The sequence below is a fragment of the Oncorhynchus masou genome, chromosome 19 (assembly GCF_036934945.1).
Source record: "Oncorhynchus masou masou isolate Uvic2021 chromosome 19, UVic_Omas_1.1, whole genome shotgun sequence".
NCBI classification, from domain to species: domain Eukaryota; kingdom Metazoa; phylum Chordata; class Actinopteri; order Salmoniformes; family Salmonidae; genus Oncorhynchus; species Oncorhynchus masou.
In genome coordinates, this window is record NC_088230.1 from 35,255,409 (window position 1) to 35,276,335 (window position 20,927).

The following is a 20,927-nucleotide window of genomic DNA, read 5'->3' on the forward strand; positions in this document are numbered from 1 at the left end:
CAGTGACCTTCCACGTTGTCTTCATTGCAGTCACGCTCACCTCAGAAGACTGCTTTAAATGATAATGACTGAATGTATCATCATGACTAAATGTCTAACTTTGTGTTCCATGTGTTCCAGAACACGTTGGCTCGGAACTTCTACAACATGCGTTTCCTGGCTCTGTTTGTGGCCTTTGCCATCAACTTCATTCTACTGTTCTACAGGGTAATTTATTAGGACCTTTAATGTTTTCTTGCTCTCTTTTCTACAAGTTGCTAATAGTTATTGCGTTGATGGAGAGATGAGGTGTTTTCTTTCCCGCCTTACGGTGACAGTTCTTCAGCAATAACCAGGCTCTTGTATGTAACAAGCTCATAGCCTCACTGCTGAATTAGACGTTCATCCACGTTCTCCAAACGTCAAATTTAGAAGTGTTTTTGTTGCTCCCGCTGATCTTTATCATTCAATTTCTTCACAATGACACATTTTGAAGTTAAGGGTTAAGTTTAGTCACTCATTTTGAATGGTTAATCTAAGGGTTAAGGTTTTGGATAGAGTTAAAACATGCAGTTTAGTCACTCATTATGAATGGTTAAGGTAAGGGTTAAGGTTAGGTATAGGGTTATGAATGGTTAAGGTTAGGGTTAAGGTTTGGGATAGGGTTATGAATGGTTAAGGTTTGGATAGGGTTATGAATGGTTAAGGTTAGGGTTAAGGTTAGGGATAGGGTTATGAATGGTTAAGATTAGGGATAGGGTTATGAATGGTTAAGGTTAGGGTTAAGGTTAGGGATAGGGTTATGAATGGTTAAGGTTAGGGATAGGGTTATGAATGGTTAAGGTAAGGGTTAAGGTTAGGGATAGGGTTATGAATGGTTAAGGTTAGGGATAGGGTTATGAATGGTTAAGGTAAGGGTTAAGGTTAGGGATAGGGTTATGAATGGTTAAGATTAGGGATAGGGTTATGAATGGTTAAGGTTAGGGTTAAGGTTTGGGATAGGGTTATGAATGGTTAAGGTTATGAATGGTTAAGGTTTGGATAGGGTTATGAATGGTTAAGGTTAGGGATAGGGTTATGAATGGTTAAGGTTAGGGATAGGGTTATGAATGGTTAGGGATAGGGTTATGAATGGTTAAGGTTATGCATGGTTAAGGTAAGGGTTAAGGTTAGGGATGGGGTTATGAATGGTTAAGGTTAGGGATAGGGTTATGAATGGTTAAGGTTATGAATGGTTAAGGTTAGGGATAGGGTTATGAATGGTTAAGGTAAGGGATAGGGTTATGAATGGTTAAGGTTAGGGATAGGGTTATGAATGGTTAAGGTTTGAGATAGGGTTATGAATGGTTAAGGTTAGGGTTATGAATGGTTAAGGTTAGGGATAGGGTTATGAATGGTTAAGGTTAGGGATAGAGTCAAAACCCACAACTGGGATCGAACACACAACCTTCTGATCCAGAGTCATGGGTTTACGCCTATCCACAACACACTAGCAAAAACCAAGCCAACTTGATAGTGGTTTTGAAGGCATTCCCCGATATCATCAGGACGTGAGACAGATGTCCAATTTTGACATCAATCTTGAACGACCTGGTTGCCTGGATGACCACTTGGAGTCAACTTTGAGACAACGTTGTGTGTTTGCTGCGATTTGACCATTGTGCAGTTTTGTCATAGAAATAAAAACACCTTTTCTCCGTGGGTCGTCTGCCCTCAGGTGACCGCTGATGAGGATGACTCCTGGACTAGTTCTGATGATGATGATGAGGACGGTGGTGAGGAGTACTTTGTCCTGGAGGAGAGTACAGGCTACATGGCTCCTACACTGTGTTTCCTTGCTGTGTTCCACACTGCCCTCTCTGTCCTCTGTTTGATTGGCTACTACTTTCTCAAGGTGATTCCAATCATTTAATCAATCAGCAACCGATCACATTGTTTCGCAACATCTTTCTGTCCGTCTGCCTACCCGTTTGTCTCGGTCCGTCGTTGTACTCTAATGATCTTCTTCCTCAATTTTTCTCCTCTCTCCCCTTTTCTCTCTCTGTCGTCCATTTCCCTCCCAGGTGCCTCTGGTGGTGTTTAAGCGAGAGAAAGGGATCGCCAGGCTCTTGGAGTTTGAAGGTCTCTACATCACGGAGCAGCCGGCAGACGATGACATCACAGGACAGTGGGACCGCCTCGTCATCAACACACCGTGAGTCATTAACACAGAGGTGGGGCGGCAGGGTAGCCTAGTGGTTAGAATGTTGGACTAGTAGCCGGAAGGTTGCAAGTTCAAACCCCCGGGCTGACAAGGTCTGTCGTTCTGCCCCTGAACAGGCAGTTAACCCATTGTTCCTAGGCCGTCATTGAAAATAAGAATTTGTTCTTAACTGACTTGCCTGGTAAAATAAAAATAATTTTTACCACAGAGGTACACTCAGTGCCTGGCTTGGACTGAAGCAGGTACCGGTACTGTTTATATTTAGGTGCGGGAGCTCCACAATACATTCGAGCTAAGATTCTATGAGAAGTGCAGGAACTCAAGCGGTAGAACATGTGGGATGCCGGGACTCAGATCCCGTACGCTCCTGCCCAAGTCAACCACTGTGTAAAGTCATACGAACAAGTCAGTTGAACAAGTCACCAGCTTCAGATGGAAGTTCCCAGTAGAATTGGAGAGACATTGAACGACTGACACCATGGTCTATCTTGTTTTCCTCAAGGTCCTTCCCCAATAATTACTGGGACAAGTTTATCAAACGGAAGGTATGTGGGATTTCAAAACTAATATAAACATGTAGAATAATAATGTTATTCACATAGAATATGTCTTTCCCTGTATGTGTCTGTATGTGTCTGGTCATTAATTAGTCTGGAGACCTGTATGTGTCTGTCTATAGGTCATTAATAAGTATGGAGACCTGTCTCCTCTGTCTATAGGTCATTAATAAGTATGGAGACCTGTATGTGACTGTCTATAGGTCATTAATAAGTATGGAGACCTGTATGTGTCTGTCTATAGGTCATTAATATGTATGGAGACCCGTATGTGTCTGTCTATAGGTCATTAATAAGTATGGAGACCTGTATGTGTCTGTCTATAGGTCATTAATAAGTATGTAGACCTGTCTCCTCTGTCTATAGGTCATTAATAAGTATGGAGACCTGTATGTGTCTGTCTATAGGTCATTAATAAGTATGGAGACCTGTCTATAGGTCAGTAATAAGTATGGAGACCTGTCTCCTCTGTCTATAGGTCATTAATAAGTATGGAGACCTGTATGTGTCTGTCTATAGGTCATTAATAAGTATGGAGACCTGTCTATAGGTCAGTAATAAGTATGGAGACCTGTCTCCTCTGTCTATAGGTCATTAATAAGTATGGAGACCTGTCTCCTCTGTCTATAGGTCATTAATAAGTATGGAGACCTGTATGTGTCTGTCTATAGGTCATTAATATGTATGGAGACCTGTATGTGTCTGTCTATAGGTCATTAATAAGTATGGAGACCTGTCTCCTCTGTCTATAGGTCATTAATAAGTATGGAGACCTGTCTCTGTCTATAGATCATTAATTAGTCTGGAGACCTGTATGTGTCTGTCTATAGGTCATTAATAAGTATGGAGACCTGTCTCCTCTGTCTATAGATCATTAATTAGTCTGGAGACCTGTATGTGTCTGTCTATAGGTCATTAATAAGTATGGAGACCTGTCTATAGGTCAGTAATAAGTATGGAGACCTGTCTCCTCTGTCTATAGGTCATTAATAAGTATGGAGACCTGTATGTGTCTTGTCTATAGGTCATTAATAAGTATGGAGACCTGTATGTGTCTGTCTATAGGACATTAATAAGTATGGAGACCTGTCTCCTCTGTCTATAGGTCATTAATAAGTATGGAGACCTGTATGTGTCTGTCTATAGGTCATTAATAAGTATGGAGACCTGTATGGAGCTGAGCGGATAGCTGAGCTGTTGGGTCTGGATAAGAGCGCCCTGGACTTCGACCCGACTCAGGAGACCGTGGTGGAGGCAGCTTCTCTTGTATCCTGGTGAGACAATCCACTCTTCTCATATCATTCTAACAAAACTCTTAATTATGTGAATGCAGGCTGATGCATCACCAATAAAACACGTAGCTAATAAACATAGTGATAGACATAGTACCTCAGTTTAGTTAAGCGCTGGTGAGAAAGTAATCCTCTCATATCAACACAGTAAAATACATGATGAAGCCTCTGTCTTGTTTCCCAGCTAAGAAGCCTCTGTCTGTTTCCCAGCTAAGAAGCCTCTGTCTGTTTCCCAGCTAAGAGACCTCTGTCTGTTTCCCAGCTAAGAGACCTCTCTGTTTCCCAGCTAAGAGACCTCTCTGTTTCCCAGCTAAGAAGCCTCTGTCTGTTTCCCAGCTAAGAGACCTCTCTGTTTCCCAGCTAAGAGACCTCTGTCTGTTTCCCAGCTAAGAGACCTCTGTCTGTTTCCCAGCTAAGAGACCTCTGTCTGTTTCCCAGCTAAGAGACCTCTCTGTTTCCCAGCTAAGAGACCTCTGTCTGTTTCCCAGCTAAGAGACCTCTCTGTTTCCCAGCTAAGAGACCTCTCTGTTTCCCAGCTAAGAGACCTCTCTGTTTCCCAGCTAAGAGACCTCTCTGTTTCCCAGCTAAGAGACCTCTGTCTGTTTCCCAGCTAAGAGACCTCTGTCTGTTTCCCAGCTAAGAGACCTCTGTCTGTTTCCCAGCTAAGAGACCTCTGTCTGTTTCCCAGCTAAGAGACCCCTGTCTGTTTCCCAGCTAAGAAGCCTCTGTCTGTTTCCCAGCTAAGAGACCTCTGTCTTGTTTCCCAGCTAAGAGACCTCTGTCTGTTTCCCAGCTAAGAGACCTCTGTCTGTTTCCCAGCTAAGAGACCTGTTTCCCAGCTAAGAGACCTCTCTGTTTCCCAGCTAAGAGACCTCTCTGTTTCCCAGCTATCTGTTTCCCAGCTAAGAGACCTCTATCTGTTTCCCAGCAGACCTCTCTGTTTAAGAGACCTCTGTCTGTTTCCCAGCTAAGAAGCCTCTGTCTGTTTCCCAGCTAAGAAAGCTAAGAGACCTCTGTCTGTTTCCCAGCTAAGAGACCTCTCTGTTTCCCAGCTAAGAAGCCTCTCTGTTTCCCAGCTAAGAGACCTCTCTGTTTCCCAGCTAAGCTAAGAGACCTCTCTGTTTCTAAGAGACCTCTCTGTTTCCCAGCTAAGAGAAGCTAAGAGCCTGTTTCCCAGCTAAGAGACCTCTGTCTGTTTCCCAGCTAAGAAACCTGTCTGTTTCCCAGCTAAGAGACCTCTGTCTGTTTCCCTATGGTAGGTTGAGCTCTATCGACACCAAGTACCACATCTGGAAAATGGGAGTGGTGCTGACTGACAACGTAAGTGTTTACCTCCCCCAGTAAAGCCGATCTGTCAACCTAGCCCCTCCCCTTTCAGTGTTTGTGGCTGACAATAAGGCTCTGGATAGGTGTAAGCAGTATGGTCAAACCACCCGGAGGCCATCAGGAGGCTAGCTGGAGCCCTCGCCATACTGCTTACACCTATCTAGTCCCTTCCAAACGGCAAAACACAAAGGTGAAAGGGCGAAGGATTTCAAGTAGATATTTAGACTGATGAAGTGGACGGACTGAGCTTCACATTTCCTTGTTCTGTCATGTCAGTCGTTCCTGTACCTGATCTGGTACGCCACCATGTCCATCCTGGGGCACTATAACAACTTCTTCTTCGCTGCCCATCTGCTGGACATCGCCATGGGCTTCAAGACCCTCCGGACCATCCTGTCCTCCGTCACTCACAACGGAAAACAGGCACGTGGCAATAACACCACCAGACACATAGACATTTGAACCACTAGACTGTAGATCAGGGTACATCTCAATAGTCTAAAGTCGCCTCCTCTCCCTTTGTCTGCAATGATCTGGAAACACATGGGAAAGCAGTTATATCACTTTAGTGATGAGAAGGAAGGAAGATCCTCCCAGAAAGACAACATGAGGCAATAAAGTGCTTTCAGATCTGGGTCAAATACATGTCAAATACCTGTGCTTTCAAAAAACTCCAAGCGAAATCGAGCGCATCTCATACACTGAAAAAAAATATATGTAAACACAACATGTAAAGTGTTGGTCCCATGTTTCATGAGCTGAAATACAAAATAAAAGCTTATTTCTCAAATTTGGTTCACAAATTTGTTTACATCCCTGAGTGAGCATTTCTCCTTTGCCCTATATAATCCATCTACCTGACAGGTGTGGCATATCAAGAAGCTAATTAAACATCATGATCATTACATAGGTGCACCTTGCGCTGGAGACAATAAAAGGCCACTCTAAAATGTGTAATTTTGTCACACAACACAAAGCCACAGATGTCTCCCATTTTGAGGGAGCGTGTAATTGACATGCTGACTGCAGGAATGTCCATCAGAGCTGTTGCCAGATAATTGAATGTTCTTCTATTTTTCTACTGTAAGCCTTCAAAGTCATTACAGAGAATTTGTCAGTATGTCCAATCAGCCTCACAACCACAGACCATGAGTATGGTGTTGTGTGGGCGAGCGGTTTGCTGATGTCAACGTGCCCCATGGTGGCGGTGGGGTTATGGTATGGGCAGGCATAAGCTAGGGACAATGAACACAATTGCATTTTATCAATGGCAATTTGAATGCACAGAGATACAAATGACATTTAAATTTGACCCATGTCTGGTTGCTGATTACGAAAGGTTGATATATCCTCATTCTCGTCAAGTGAAGTTTTGTTTATTTTATTTGACCAAGATCTCAACACCAAGGGTTGGAACCTAAGTCATTTTCCCATTGTTCCATAATAAATGTTTTTAAAGTTCTGAACCAGTTCGAGCCCCAAAATATTTTTTCATATAGTTCCCTTTCGTCATTTAAAAAAACAACAACTATGAAATCAATGTTTTTACCTTCAGCTCATGAATTTACTCAACAAATTAGCGACGATAGAGCAGCTTCAGACCAGGTAAGATAGTTGATAATATACTTGATTGGTCAGATAAGTGCAGGAGCGAGATGAGAGTGGACGTGGAGGGATAATTGCCTTGAGGCGCTGAACATCATGACGTGGTGAACTGGAATGTGTTGAGACTATGACTAACATTGTAACTGAACCAAATTACACAATGATATACTAGACATTAGGAATATTTTGTGAACTAAAACTAATATTATGAATGGGTTCTCAAGATAATAAAATACCGGTTCTGTTCAGGAACACCAGAGATCACATTCTATCCCGGTATTGTTTACGTTCCTCTAAAAACAAAATTATATTTTTTGGTTCTGTTCCCTGAACCGGTTCCAACCCTTGCTCAACACACTTTACATTTCTGTATGTAGAGAACACTGTGAATATGAATGTCCTCTCTCCCTCTGTCTCTCTCTCTCTCTCCCTCTGTCTCTCTCTGTCTCTCCCTCCCTCTCCCTGTCTCTCTCTGTCTCTCTGTCTGTCTCCCTCTGTCTCTCTCTCTGTCTCTCTGCCTCTCTCTCTGTCTCTCTCTCTCCCTCTGTTTCTCTCCCTCTCTCTCTCTCCCTGTCTCTCCCTCTGTCTCTCTATCTCTCTCTCTGTCTCTCTCTGTCTCTCTCTCTACAGTTGGTGCTGACCGTAGGTCTGTTGGCGGTGGTGGTGTATCTGTACACTGTAGTGGCCTTCAACTTCTTCAGGAAGTTCTACAACAAGAGCGAGGACGAGGACGCACCTGATATGAAGTGTGACGACATGATGACTGTAAGTCTGCACAAACACACCCCTCTACTCACTGCTAGTAGATGACTCAACAAAGTAGTATTGATACGGTGTCATAGCACGTATCAGTCAGTCATACAACATCCTTCACATCCTTCCAACCAAGCCACTAATAGATGGCTTGGTTGGAGTTAATTCCACAACTCACGGAACATGTTGTAGGAAGGAATCCAAAAACTGCTGCACATCCTGCTCAGTGCTATCTGTACCTCTGTTCCTCCTGTATATCCTCCTCAGTGCTATCTGTTCCACCTGTATATCCTCCTCACTGCTATCTGTTCCTCTGTTCCTCCTGTATATCCTGCTCAGTGCTAAGTGTTCCTCCTGTATATCCTGCTCAGTGCTATCTGGTCCTCCTGTATATCCTGCTCAGTGCTATCTGGTCCTCTGTTCCTCCTGTATATCCTGCTCAGTGCTATCTGGTCCTCCTGTATATCCTGCTCAGTGCTATCTGTACCTCTGTTCCTCCTGTATATCCTGCTCAGTGCTATCTGGTCCTCCTGTATATCCTGCTCAGTGCTATCTGGTCCTCTGTTCCTCCTGTATATCCTGCTCAGTGCTATCTGTTCCTCCTGTATATCCTGCTCAGTGCTATCTGTACCTCCTGTATATCCTGCTCAGTGCTATCTGTTCCTCCTCCTGTATATCCTGCTCAGTGCTATCTGGTCCTCCTGTATATCCTGCTCAGTGCTATCTGTACCTCTGTTCCTCCTGTATATCCTGCTCAGTGCTATCTGGTCCTCCTGTATATCCTGCTCAGTGCTATCTGTTCCTCTGTTCCTCCTGTATATCCTCCTCAGTGCTATCTGTTCCACCTGTATATCCTCCTCAGTGCTATCTGTTCCACCTGTATATCCTGCTCAGTGCTATCTGGTCCTCTGTTCCTCCTGTATATCCTGCTCAGTGCTATCTGTACCTCCTGTATATCCTGCTCAGTGCTATCTGTACCTCTGTTCCTCCTGTATATCCTGCTCAGTGCTATCTGGTCCTCCTGTATATCCTGCTCAGTGCTATCTGGTCCTCTGTTCCTCCTGTATATCCTGCTCAGTGCTATCTGTACCTCCTGTATATCCTGCTCAGTGCTATCTGTTCCTCTGTTCCTCCTGTATATCCTGCTCAGTGCTATCTGTTCCTCTGTTCCTCCTGTATATCCTGCTCAGTGCTATCTGTTCCTCTGTTCCTCCTGTATATCCTGCTCAGTGCTATCTGTTCCTCTGTTCCTCCTGTATATCCTGCTCAGTGCTATCTGGTCCTCCTGTATATCCTGCTCAGTGCTATCTGGTCCTCTGTTCCTCCTGTATATCCTGCTCAGTGCTATCTGTTCCTCCTGTATATCCTCCTCAGTGCTATCTGTTCCTCCTGTATATCCTCCTCAGTGCTATCTGTTCCACCTGTATATCCTGCTCAGTGCTATCTGTACCTCCTGTATATCCTGCTCAGTGCTATCTGTACCTCCTGTATATCCTGCTCATTGCTATCTGTTCCTCCTGTATATCCTGCTCAGTGCTATCTGTTCCTCCTGTATATCCTCCTCTGCTATCTGTCCTCCTGTATATCCTCCTCAGTGCTATCTGTACCTCCTGTATATCCTGCTCAGTGCTATCTGTACCTCCTGTATATCCTCCTCAGTGCTATCTGTTCCTCCTGTATATCCTCCTCAGTGCTATCTGTTCCACCTGTATATCCTGCTCAGTGCTATCTGTTCCTCCTGTATATCCTCCTCAGTGCTATCTGTTCCTCCTGTATATCCTGCTCAGTGCTATCTGTTCCTCCTGTATATCCTCCTCAGTGCTATCTGTTCCACCTGTATATCCTGCTCAGTGCTATCTGTTCCACCTGTATATCCTGCTCAGTGCTATCTGTTCCACCTGTATATCCTCCTCAGTGCTATCTGTTCCACCTGTATATCCTGCTCAGTGCTATCTGTTCCACCTGTATATCCTCCTCAGTGCTATCTGTTCCACCTGTATATCCTCCTCAGTGCTATCTGTTCCTCTGTTCCTCCTGTATATCCTCCTCAGTGCTATCTGTTCCACCTGTATATCCTCCTCAGTGCTATCTGTACCTCTGTTCCTCCTGTATATCCTGCTCAGTGCTATCTGTTCCTCCTGTATATCCTCCTCAGTGCTATCTGTTCCTCTGTTCCTCCTGTATATCCTGCTCAGTGCTATCTGTTCCACCTGTATATCCTCCTCAGTGCTATCTGTTCCTCCTGTATATCCTGCTCAGTGCTATCTGTTCCTCCTGTATATCCTGCTCAGTGCTATCTGTTCCTCCTGTATATCCTCCTCAGTGCTATCTGTTCCACCTGTATATCCTCCTCAGTGCTATCTGTTCCTCCTGTATATCCTCCTCAGTGCTATCTGTTCCTCTGTTCCTCCTGTATATCCTGCTCAGTGCTATCTGTTCCTCTGTTCCTCCTGTATATCCTGCTCAGTGCTATCTATCTGTTCCTCCTGTATATCCTCCTCAGTGCTATCTGTTCCTCCTGTATATCCTCCTCAGTGCTATCTGTTCCTCTGTTCCTCCTGTATATCCTCCTCAGTGCTATCTGTTCCACCTGTATATCCTGCTCAGTGCTATCTGTTCCTCCTGTATATCCTCCTCAGTGCTATCCTGTATATCCTCCTCAGTGCTATCTGTTCCTCCTGTATATCCTCCTCAGTGCTATCTGTTCCTCCTGTATATCCTGCTCAGTGCTATCTGTTCCTCTGTTCCTCCTGTATATCCTCCTCAGTGCTATCTGTTCCTCTGTTCCTCCTGTATATCCTGCTCAGTGCTATCTGTTCCTCTGTTCCACCTGTATATCCTCCTCAGTGCTAAGTGTTCCTCTGTTCCTCCTGTATATCCTGCTCAGTGCTATCTGTTCCTCTGTTCCTCCTGTATATCCTCCTCAGTGCTATCTGTTCCTCTGTTCCTCCTGTATATCCTCCTCAGTGCTATCTGTTCCTCTGTTCCTCCTGTATATCCTGCTCAGTGCTATCTGTTCCTCTGTTCCTCCTGTATATCCTCCTCAGTGCTATCTGTTCCACCTGTATATCCTCCTCAGTGCTATCTGTTCCACCTGTATATCCTCCTCAGTGCTATCTGTTCCTCTGTTCCTCCTGTATATCCTGCTCAGTGCTATCTGTTCCACCTGTATATCCTGCTCAGTGCTATCTGTTCCTCCTGTATATCCTCCTCAGTGCTATCTGTTCCTCTGTCCTCCTGTATATCCTGCTCAGTGCTATCTGTTCCTCTGTTCCTCCTGTATATCCTGCTCAGTGCTATCTGTTCCTCTGTTCCTCCTGTATATCCTCCTCAGTGCTATCTGTTCCTCTGTTCTATCTCCTGTATATCCTGCTCAGTGCTATCTGTTCCTCTGTTCCTCCTGTATATCCTGCTCAGTGCTATCTGTTCCTCTGTTCCTCCTGTATATCCTGCTCAGTGCTATCTGTTCCTCTGTTCCTCCTGTATATCCTGCTCAGTGCTATCTGTACCTCTGTTCCTCCTGTATATCCTCCTCAGTGCTATCTGTTATCTGTTCCTCCTGTATATCCTCCTCAGTGCTATCTGTTCCTCCTGTATATCCTGCTCAGTGCTATCTGTTCCTCTGTTCCTCCTGTATATCCTGCTCAGTGCTATCTGTTCCTCCTGTATATCCTCCTCAGTGCTATCTGTTCCTCTGTTCCTCCTGTATATCCTCCTCAGTGCTATCTGTTCCTCCTGTATATCCTCCTCAGTGCTATCTGTTCCACCTGTATATCCTCTTCAGTGCTATCTGTTCCTCTGTTCCTCTTGTATATCCTCCTCAGTGCTATCTGTTCCACCTGTATATCCTCTTCAGTGCTATCTGTTCCTCTGTTCCTCTTGTATATCCTCCTCACTGCTATCTGTTCCACCTGTATATCCTCCTCAGTGCTATCTGTTCCACCTGTATATCCTCCTCACTGCTATCTGTTCCACCTGTATATCCTGCTCAGTGCTATCTGTTCCTCTGTTCCTCCTGTATATCCTCCTCAGTGCTATCTGTTCCTCCTGTATATCCTCCTCACTGCTATCTGTTCCTCTGTTCCTCTTGTATATCCTCCTCAGTGCTATCTGTTCCACCTGTATATCCTGCTCACTGCTATCTGTTCCTCCTGTATATCCTGCTCAGTGCTATCTGTTCCTCTGTTCCTCCTGTATATCCTCCTCAGTGCTATCTGTTCCTCCTGTATATCCTCCTCAGTGCTATCTGTTCCTCCTGTATATCCTCCTCAGTGCTATCTGTTCCTCCTGTATATCCTCCTCAGTGCTATCTGTACCTCTGTTCCTCCTGTATATCCTCCTCAGTGCTATCTGTTCCTCTGTTCCTCCTGTATATCCTCCTCAGTGCTATCTGTTCCTCTGTTCCTCCTGTATATCCTCCTCAGTGCTATCTGTTCCACCTGTATATCCTCCTCAGTGCTATCTGTTCCTCTGTTCCTCCTGTATATCCTCCTCTGTTCCACCTGTATATCCTCCTCAGTGCTATCTGTTCCTCCTGTATATCCTCCTCAGTGCTATCTGTTCCTCTGTTCCTCCTGTATATCCTGCTCAGTGCTATCTGTTCCACCTGTACGCGGGAGTGAGGGCCGGCGGTGGTATCGGTGATGAGCTCGAGGACCCGGCCGGAGACCCCTACGAGCTGTGGCGTATCCTCTTCGACATCACCTTTTTCTTCTTCGTCATCGTCATCCTCCTGGCCATCATCCAGGGTACGTTATCTACGAGGCCGGTGGTTCTCATCCTTGTTTGGTTACCGTGCCTCCGATCACATTGTTTTTCCATACGATATGAGTCATATGAGTCTTCCCAAATACCCCCTGTGGATAGGATTGGTACCCCCGGGGTACCAGAACCCCAGGTTGGGAACCATTGTATTTGGCTTCTTGCTGTTTAAAACAACAGCCGAGAGGACTAGGCTTTCCTGTGTAATAAATGTAAAGTTAAAATGCTGTCTTATTCAATATTCCAGGTTTGATTATTGATGCGTTTGGGGAACTGAGAGACCAGCAGGAGCAGGTGAAGGAGGATATGGAGGTAAGAGTTCACCTGGTCTGGAGGTGAGAGTTCACCTGGTCTGGAGGTGAGAGTTCAGCTGGTCTGGAGGTAAGAGTTCAGCTGGTCTGGAGGTGAGAGTTCAGCTGGTCTGGAGGTGAGAGTTCACCTGGTCTGGAGGTGAGAGTTCAGCTGGTCTGGAGGTGAGAGTTCAGCTGGTCTGGAGGTGGTTCACCTGGCCTGGAGGTGAGAGTCCACCTGGCCAGTCCACCTGGTCTGGAGGTGAGAGTTCAGCTGGTCTGGAGGTGAGAGTTCAGCTGGTCTGGAGGTGAGAGTTCAGCTGGTCTGGAGGTGAGAGTTCAGCTGGTCTGGAGGTGAGAGTTCAGCTGGTCTGGAGGTGAGAGTTCAGCTGGTCTGGAGGTGAGAGTTCACCTGGTCTGGAGGTGAGAGTTCACCTGGTCTGGAGGTGAGAGTTCAGCTGGTCTGGAGGTGAGAGTTCAGCTGGTCTGGAGGTGAGAGTTCAGCTGGTCTGGAGGTGAGAGTTCAGCTGGTCTGGAGGTGAGAGTTCAGCTGGTCTGGAGGTGAGAGTTCAGCTGGTCTGGAGGTTCAGCTGGAGAGTTCAGCTGGTCTGGAGGTGAGAGTTCAGCTGGTCTGGAGGTGTTCACCTGGAGTTCAGCTGGTCTGGAGGTGAGAGTTCAGCTGGTCTGGAGGTGAGAGTTCAGCTGGTCTGGAGGTGAGAGTTCAGCTGGTCTGGAGGTGAGAGTCCACCTGGTCTGGAGGTGAGAGTTCACCTGGTCTGGAGGTGAGAGTCCACCTGGTCTGGAGGTGAGAGTTCACCTGGTCTGGAGATGAGAGTTCACCTGGAGGTGAGAGTTCACCTGGTCTCACCTAGAACCTACTGTATCAATGTTAGGAAACAGCAATGTTATTATGTTGTTAAGTCGTTGACACGGTTCCATATCCTTCACAACAGAACAGTTTCATCCTCTTGAATAAACGCTAATATGTCAAGGAAGGGGGGTGTATCTGATTAACACCTTCCATCCTCTTGTAGACTAAATGCTTCATCTGTGGGATTGGAAACGACTACTTTGACACGACACCCCACGGCTTTGAGACCCACACCTTACAAGAGCACAACCTGGCCAACTACCTGTGAGTACATAACTGACATGAGGATGTTGTTCAAGCACATATGACCCGAGCTGCTCCATTATAAAGGCTCTCGTTTGAATTGAATTAGATGTGCTTTAACCAATGAGACTCTGGATGAAAGCATGAGTTAATATTTATGATCAATCTGGCCTCCTTTGACACTGCTTTTGTCCTTGTGCAGCTTCTTCCTGATGTACCTGATCAACAAGGACGAGACTGAACACACGGGTCAGGTACGTACAATAACACTTCTCTTTATCGTATGAAAACAGGTCACAGGTCATCGGAAAAACACCTTCTCACTCATTAAACCCTTTATCGTCCTGCGTTGTTTCCCTCTCCCTCAACAGGAGTCGTATGTGTGGAAGATGTACCAGGAGAGATGCTGGGACTTCTTCCCTGCTGGGGACTGTTTCAGGAAGCAGTATGAGGACCTGCTTGGGTAGAGAGGACACCTAACACTACATTACCCAGCTACCCTACAACCCTACCTGGGTAGACAGGACACCTAACACTACATTACCCAGCTACCCTACAACCCTACCTGGGTAGACAGGACACCTAACACTACATTACCCAGCTACCATAAAACAACACTATCTGTATTTGAGAGACCCGTCTACCTACTCACAACCCTACACCTTATCTGAGACAGACTTCTTACTCACGTCAATGAACTTTAATGGATAGACAACACCATCTGTGTAGAGAGGACACCAGGACAAGACCCAGCTACCCTACAACACCATCTGTGTAGAGAGGACACCAGGACACGACCCAGCTACCCTACAACACCATCTGGGTAGAGAGGACACCGGGACACTACCCTACAACACCAACTGGGTAGAGAGGACACCGGGACACTACCCAGCTACCCTACAACACCATCTGTGTAGAGAGGACACCAGGACACTACCCTACAACACCATCTGTGTAGAGAGGACACCAGGACACTACCCTACAACACCATCTGTGTAGAGAGGACACTACCCTACAACACCATCTGGGTAGAGAGGACACCAGGACACTACCCTACAACACCATCTGTGTAGAGAGGACACTACCCTACAACACCATCTGGGTAGAGAGGACACCAGGACACTACCCTACAACACCATCTGTGTAGAGAGGACACCAGGACACGACCCAGCTACCCTACAACACCATCTGTGTAGCTACCCTACAACACCATCTGTGTAGAGAGGACACTACCCTACAACACCAACTGGGTAGAGAGGACACCAGGACACTACCCAGCTACCCTACAACACCAACTGGGTAGAGAGGAGGACACTACCCAGCTACCCTACAACACCAACTGGGTAGAGAGGACACTACCCTACAACACCAACTGGGTAGAGAGGACACCAGGACACTACCCAGCTACCCTACAACACCAACTGGGTAGAGAGGACACCAGGACACTACCCAGCTACCCTACAACACCAACTGGTTAGAGAGGACACTGTATCTGAGAGACTAACTCACTTGAACCTTAATGGAACCTGAAAACTATCTCCACGTTGCTCTTCTGTTGCCATTGTATCCATCATACAGTTTCACCTATTGAAATGGCCAGCCACTACTGAGGAGAGACTGATGTGATGAAGACGATGATTGGACTTAGTGTTTTGGATTTTTATATGGAAAGTAAAGTCATTTTTTCACTAAAAGATAAGTCACCCGCCACGGTGACACCTCGTTATGCTCTTTCGAACGCAAAAAAAATGTAAAATATTTATTTTGATGTGATTTGTCATGATGACACGTTGCCCTTTTCACTTCGCTTAACACCAAAACCGTTGCACAATTCGTCATGTGACAGAGTGGAGACATTGATGTGCAGGGTTTCAGTTTGATTGGTGATGGAATGTACTAACAATGCACAGGCCATGATATTAATACCGAAGACAGTAATAACCCAGATATTAACTGATTACCAAAATAAGATTGATGCTTAGAATGTGTATTGTGGTGGTGATAATGATGAAACTAGAAATTAAATTCATTGAATTAGAACTGTTCTAGCTTGGTCTGAATATGATTTGCTTGGTGAGATGAGGAATTTAAAAAATGCATCCCTCAAGGGTCAGTCTTGAGCCCATTTATAGTTGTTTATCAAGTGCCGTTGTGCCTTAATTTGAGAAACTATGCACACACAAACATGGTGTCCCTTGACGCCCTTTAGTGCTCTAGAGTTTGGATTAGTTAAGAGCATAATTGCCTAGCTACAGTAGTGATAGTTTTGTGGATTTTCAGTTCAAAACATTTACTTTGTTGTACAAAAACTAGGTAACCATTGTGTAAATGTTGCTCCGTTTGGATTGGTTCCCAAGCTTCAGAGTCTCCTTGCCTGCCTGTACACCTTTCTTTCCACAGTAGAAATGAGAAATGACACACTGAGGACATAACACGGTTCAAGATTTATTGAACACGTAACGACAGAGAGAAACAGTGAACCTCTAATTGTATGAACATTTGGATGTAGTAGCTTTGAGAAACTGCGTTTCTTTCTGAGGAGGCAGGAAGAAGGATGGAGAAGAATAAAGTAACCAATGCAATGAAAAACATCTCTGTTGTCCATGGCAACTAGCACCTATCCAATCACAGAAACCTTTCTGAGGGTAAAGCCGTGTGTGTGTGTGTGCGTGCGTGCGTCTGACAAGGCAAAAGGAGTAGAAATACCATTATCCTTTAACGTTGAATAAGTAAAAATACAAAACACAGTTAAACACTCAGTCGCTCACAGAGTTCTGATGCTGCTAACAGTCCCATATCTGTAGCCCCAGTCAGCTGACAATCCTTCAGCGACCCCGGGTTGGTTGGTTAGTGAGACAGGGAGAAAACGGGGACTTTGACATGTGAGTCAGTGAAATGGGAGTGGGGAGGGGGGTGGAAGGAAGATAACTCTCAACAATTAATTTGTGAAAAGTAAATTCTATAATTGGCTATCATAAATCAACAATGCCCTTCGTCCAAATTTGATCTTACGATTTTGTCCATTTCTGAAAAGTTTTTATAGAGATCTGTCTTAGCGTCTTTCAGATAAGCAGCGCTCCGTGCCTTGCCTGAGGAGAAGTGGAGTAAAATATGATATATGACTGGGTTAGAGCACCTCCAGGGGTGCTGTACTACTATGGTTGACCGTGTAAAACAACACATTACACTGCACCTGCAACCATATACAGTATATTGCCATACTAAAACAGGAAATGGCCTTCCCCAAACTGTTGCCACAAAGTTGGAAGCACAGAATCATCTAGAATGTCATTGTATGCTGTAGCATTAAGATTTCCCTTCACTGGAACTAAGAGGCCTAGCCTGATCTATGAAGAACAGCCTCAGACCATTATTCCTCCTCCACCGCCAAACCCAGATTAATCCGTTGGACTGCCAGATGGTGAAGCGTGATTCATCACTCCAGAGAACGCGTTTCCACTGGCGGCGAGCTTTACACCACTCCAGCCGACGCTTGGCATTGCACATGGTGATCTTAGGCTTGGCCATGGAAACCAATTTCATGAACAGTTCTCGTGCTGAAGAAAAGTGAGCATTAATCGACTCCTGGGACAGGGGAGACTGGTCCCAGAACAAAGTGAGCATTAATCGACCCCTGGGACAGGGGAGACTGGTCCCAGAACAAAGTGAGCATTAATCGACCCCTGGGACAGGGGAGACTGGTCCCAGAACAAAGTGAGCATTAATCGACTCCTAGGACAGGGGAGACTGGTCCCAAAACAAAGTTAAGCATTAATCGACCCCTGGGACAGGGGAGACTGGTCCCAGAACAAAGTGAGCATTAATCGACCCCTGGGACAGGGGAGACGTCCCAGAACAAAGTGAGCATTAATCGACTCCTAGGACAGGGGAGACTGGTCCCAAAACAAAGTGAGCATTAATCGACCCCTGGGACAGGGGAGACGTCCCAGAACAAAGTGAGCATTAATCGACCCCTGGGACAGGGATACCTGGGATACTGATATCAACCTGGCCAGATTGTACAATTTGATTCAGTTCCGTCACCAAACAGTCAGTCACTAGGGGTCACCAAACCAGTCAGTCACTAGGGGTCACCAAAAAGTCAATGGGGTCACCAAACAGTAAGTCACTAGGGGTCACCAAACAGTCAGTCACTAGGGGTCACCAGACAGTCAGTCACTAGGGGTCACCAAACAGTCAGTCACTAGGGGTCACCAAACCAGTCAGTCACTAGGGGTCACCAAACCAGTCAGTCACTAGGGGTCACCAAACAGTCAGTCAATAGGGGTCACCAAACCAGTCAGTCACTAGGGGTCACCAAACAGTCAATGGGGTCACCAAACAGTCAGTCAGTCACCAAACCAGTAGGGGTCACCAAACCAGTCAGTCACTAGGGGTCACCAAACAGTCAGTCACTAGGGGTCACCAAACCAGTCAGTCACTAGGGGTCACCAAACCAGTCAGTCATGGGGTCACCAAACCAGTCAGTCACTGGGGTCACCAAACCAGTCAGTCACTAGGGGTCACCAAACAGTCAGTCACTAGGGGTCACCAAACAGTCAGTCACTAGGGGTCACCAAACAGTCAGTCACTAGGGGTCACCAAACAGTCAGTCACTAGGGGTCACCAAACAGTCAGTCAAGTAGTCACTAGGGGTCACCAAACAGTCAGTCAATAGGGGTCACCAAACAGTCAGTCACTAGGGGTCACCAAACCAGTCAGTCACTAGGGGTCACCAAACAGTCAGTCACTAGGGGTCACCAAACCAGTCAGTCACTAGGGGTCACCAAACAATCAGTGACTAGGGGTCACCAAACAGTCAGTCACTAGGGGTCACCAAACCAGTCAATGGGGTCACCAAACTGTCAGTCACTAGGGGTCACCAAACCAGTCAGTCACTTGGGGTCACCAAACAGTCCGTCACTAGGGGTCACCAAACCAGTCAGTCACTTGGGGTCACCAAACAGTCAGTCACTAGGGGTCACCAAACAGTCAGTCAATAGGGTCACCAAACCAGTCAGTCACTAGGGGTCACCAAACAGTCAGTCATGGGGTCACCAAACAGTCAGTCACTAGGGGTCACCAGACAGTCAGTCACTAGGGGTCACCAGACAGTCAGTCACTAGGGGTCACCAAACCAGACAGTCACTAGGGGTCACCAAACCAGTCAGTCACTAGGGGTCACCAAACAGTCAGTCAATAGGGGTCACCAAACCAGTCAGTCACTAGGGGTCACCAAACAGTCAATGGGGTCACCAAACCAGTCAGTCACTAGGGGTCACCAAACCAGTCAGTCACTAGGGGTCACCAAACAATCAGTGACTAGGGGTCACCAAACCAGTCAATGGGGTCACCAAACTGTCAGTCACTAGGGGTCACCAAACAGTCAGTCAATAGGGTCACCAAACCAGTCAGTCACTAGGGGTCACCAAACAGTCAATGGGGTCACCAAACAGTCAGTCACTAGGGGTCACCAAACAGTCAATGGGGTCACCAAACAGTCAGTCACTAGGGGTCACCAGACAGTCAGTCACTAGGGGTCACCAAACAGTCAGTCACTAGGGGTCACCAAACCAGACAGTCACTAGGGGTCACCAAACCAGTCAGTCACTAGGGGTCACCAAACAGTCAGTCAATAGGGGTCACCAAAAAGTCAGTCAATGGGGTCACCAAAGTCAGTCACTAGGGGTCACCAAACAGTCAATGGGGTCACCAAACCAGTCAGTCACTAGGGGTCACCAAACAGTCAGTCACTAGGGGTCACCAAACAGTCAGTCACTAGGGGGGGTCACCAAACCAGTCAATGGGGTCACCAAACAGTCAGTCACTAGGGGTCACCAAACAGTCAGTCAATAGGGTCACCAAACCAGTCAGTCACTAGGGGTCACCAAACAGTCAATGGGGTCACCAAACAGTCAGTCACTAGGGGTCACCAAACAGTCAGTCAATAGGTCAAACCAGGTGACAAACATCACCAAACCAGTCAGTCAATGGGGTCACCAAACAAGTCAGTCACTAGGGGTCACCAGACAGTCAGTCACTAGGGGTCACCAAACAGTCAGTCACTAGGGGTCACCAAACCAGTCAGTCACTAGGGGTCACCAAACCAGTCAGTCACTAGGGGTCACCAAACAGTCAGTCAATAGGGGTCACCAAACAGTCAGTCACTAGGGGTCACCAAACAGTCAGTCACTGGGGTCACCAAACCAGTCAGTCACTAGGGGTCACCAAACCAGTCAGTCACTAGGGGTCACCAAACAGTCAGTCACTAGGGGTCACCAAACCAGTCAGTCACTAGGGGTCACCAAACCAGTCAGTCATAGGGGTCACCAAACCAGTCAGTCACTAGGGGTCACCAAACCAGTCAGTCACTAGGGGTCACCAAAACAGTCCTAGGGGTCACTAGGGGTCACCAAACAGTCCGTCACTCACCAAACAGGGGTCACCAAACAGTCAGTCACTAGGGGTCACCAAACAGTCAGTCAATAGGGGTCACCAAACAGTCAGTCAATAGGGGTCACCAAACAGTCAGTCACTAGGGGTCACCAAACCAGTCAGTCACTTGGGGTCACCAAACCAGTCAGTCACTAGGGGTCACCAAACCAGTCAGTCACTAGGGGTCACCAAACAATCAGTGACTAGGGGTCACCAAACAGTCAGTCACTAGGGGTCACCAAACCAGTCAATGGGGTCACCAAACTGTCAGTCACTAGGGGTCACCAAACCAGTCAGTCACTTGGGGTCACCAAACAGTCCGTCACTAGGGGTCACCAAACAGTCAGTCAATAGGGTCACCAAACCAGTCAGTCACTAGGGGTCACCAAACAGTCAATGGGGTCACCAAACAGTCAGTCACTAGGGGTCACCAAACCAGTCAGTCAGGGGTCAATAGGGGTCACTAGGGGTCAAACCAGTCAGTCACTAGGGGTCACCAAACAGTCCGTCACTAGGGGTCACCAAACCAGTCAGTCACTTGGGGTCACCAAACAGTCAGTCACTAGGGGTCACCAAACAGTCAGTCAATAGGGTCACCAAACCAGTCAGTCA

General features: G+C 46.5%; 1 pseudogene; it reads left to right on the forward strand.

Moving 5' to 3' along the window:
* LOC135506227 (ryanodine receptor 3-like) overlaps positions 1-15,068 on the forward strand; it is a 250,423-nt pseudogene extending 235,355 nt beyond the window's left edge.
* The last annotated feature ends 5,859 nt before the right edge of the window (positions 15,069-20,927 follow it).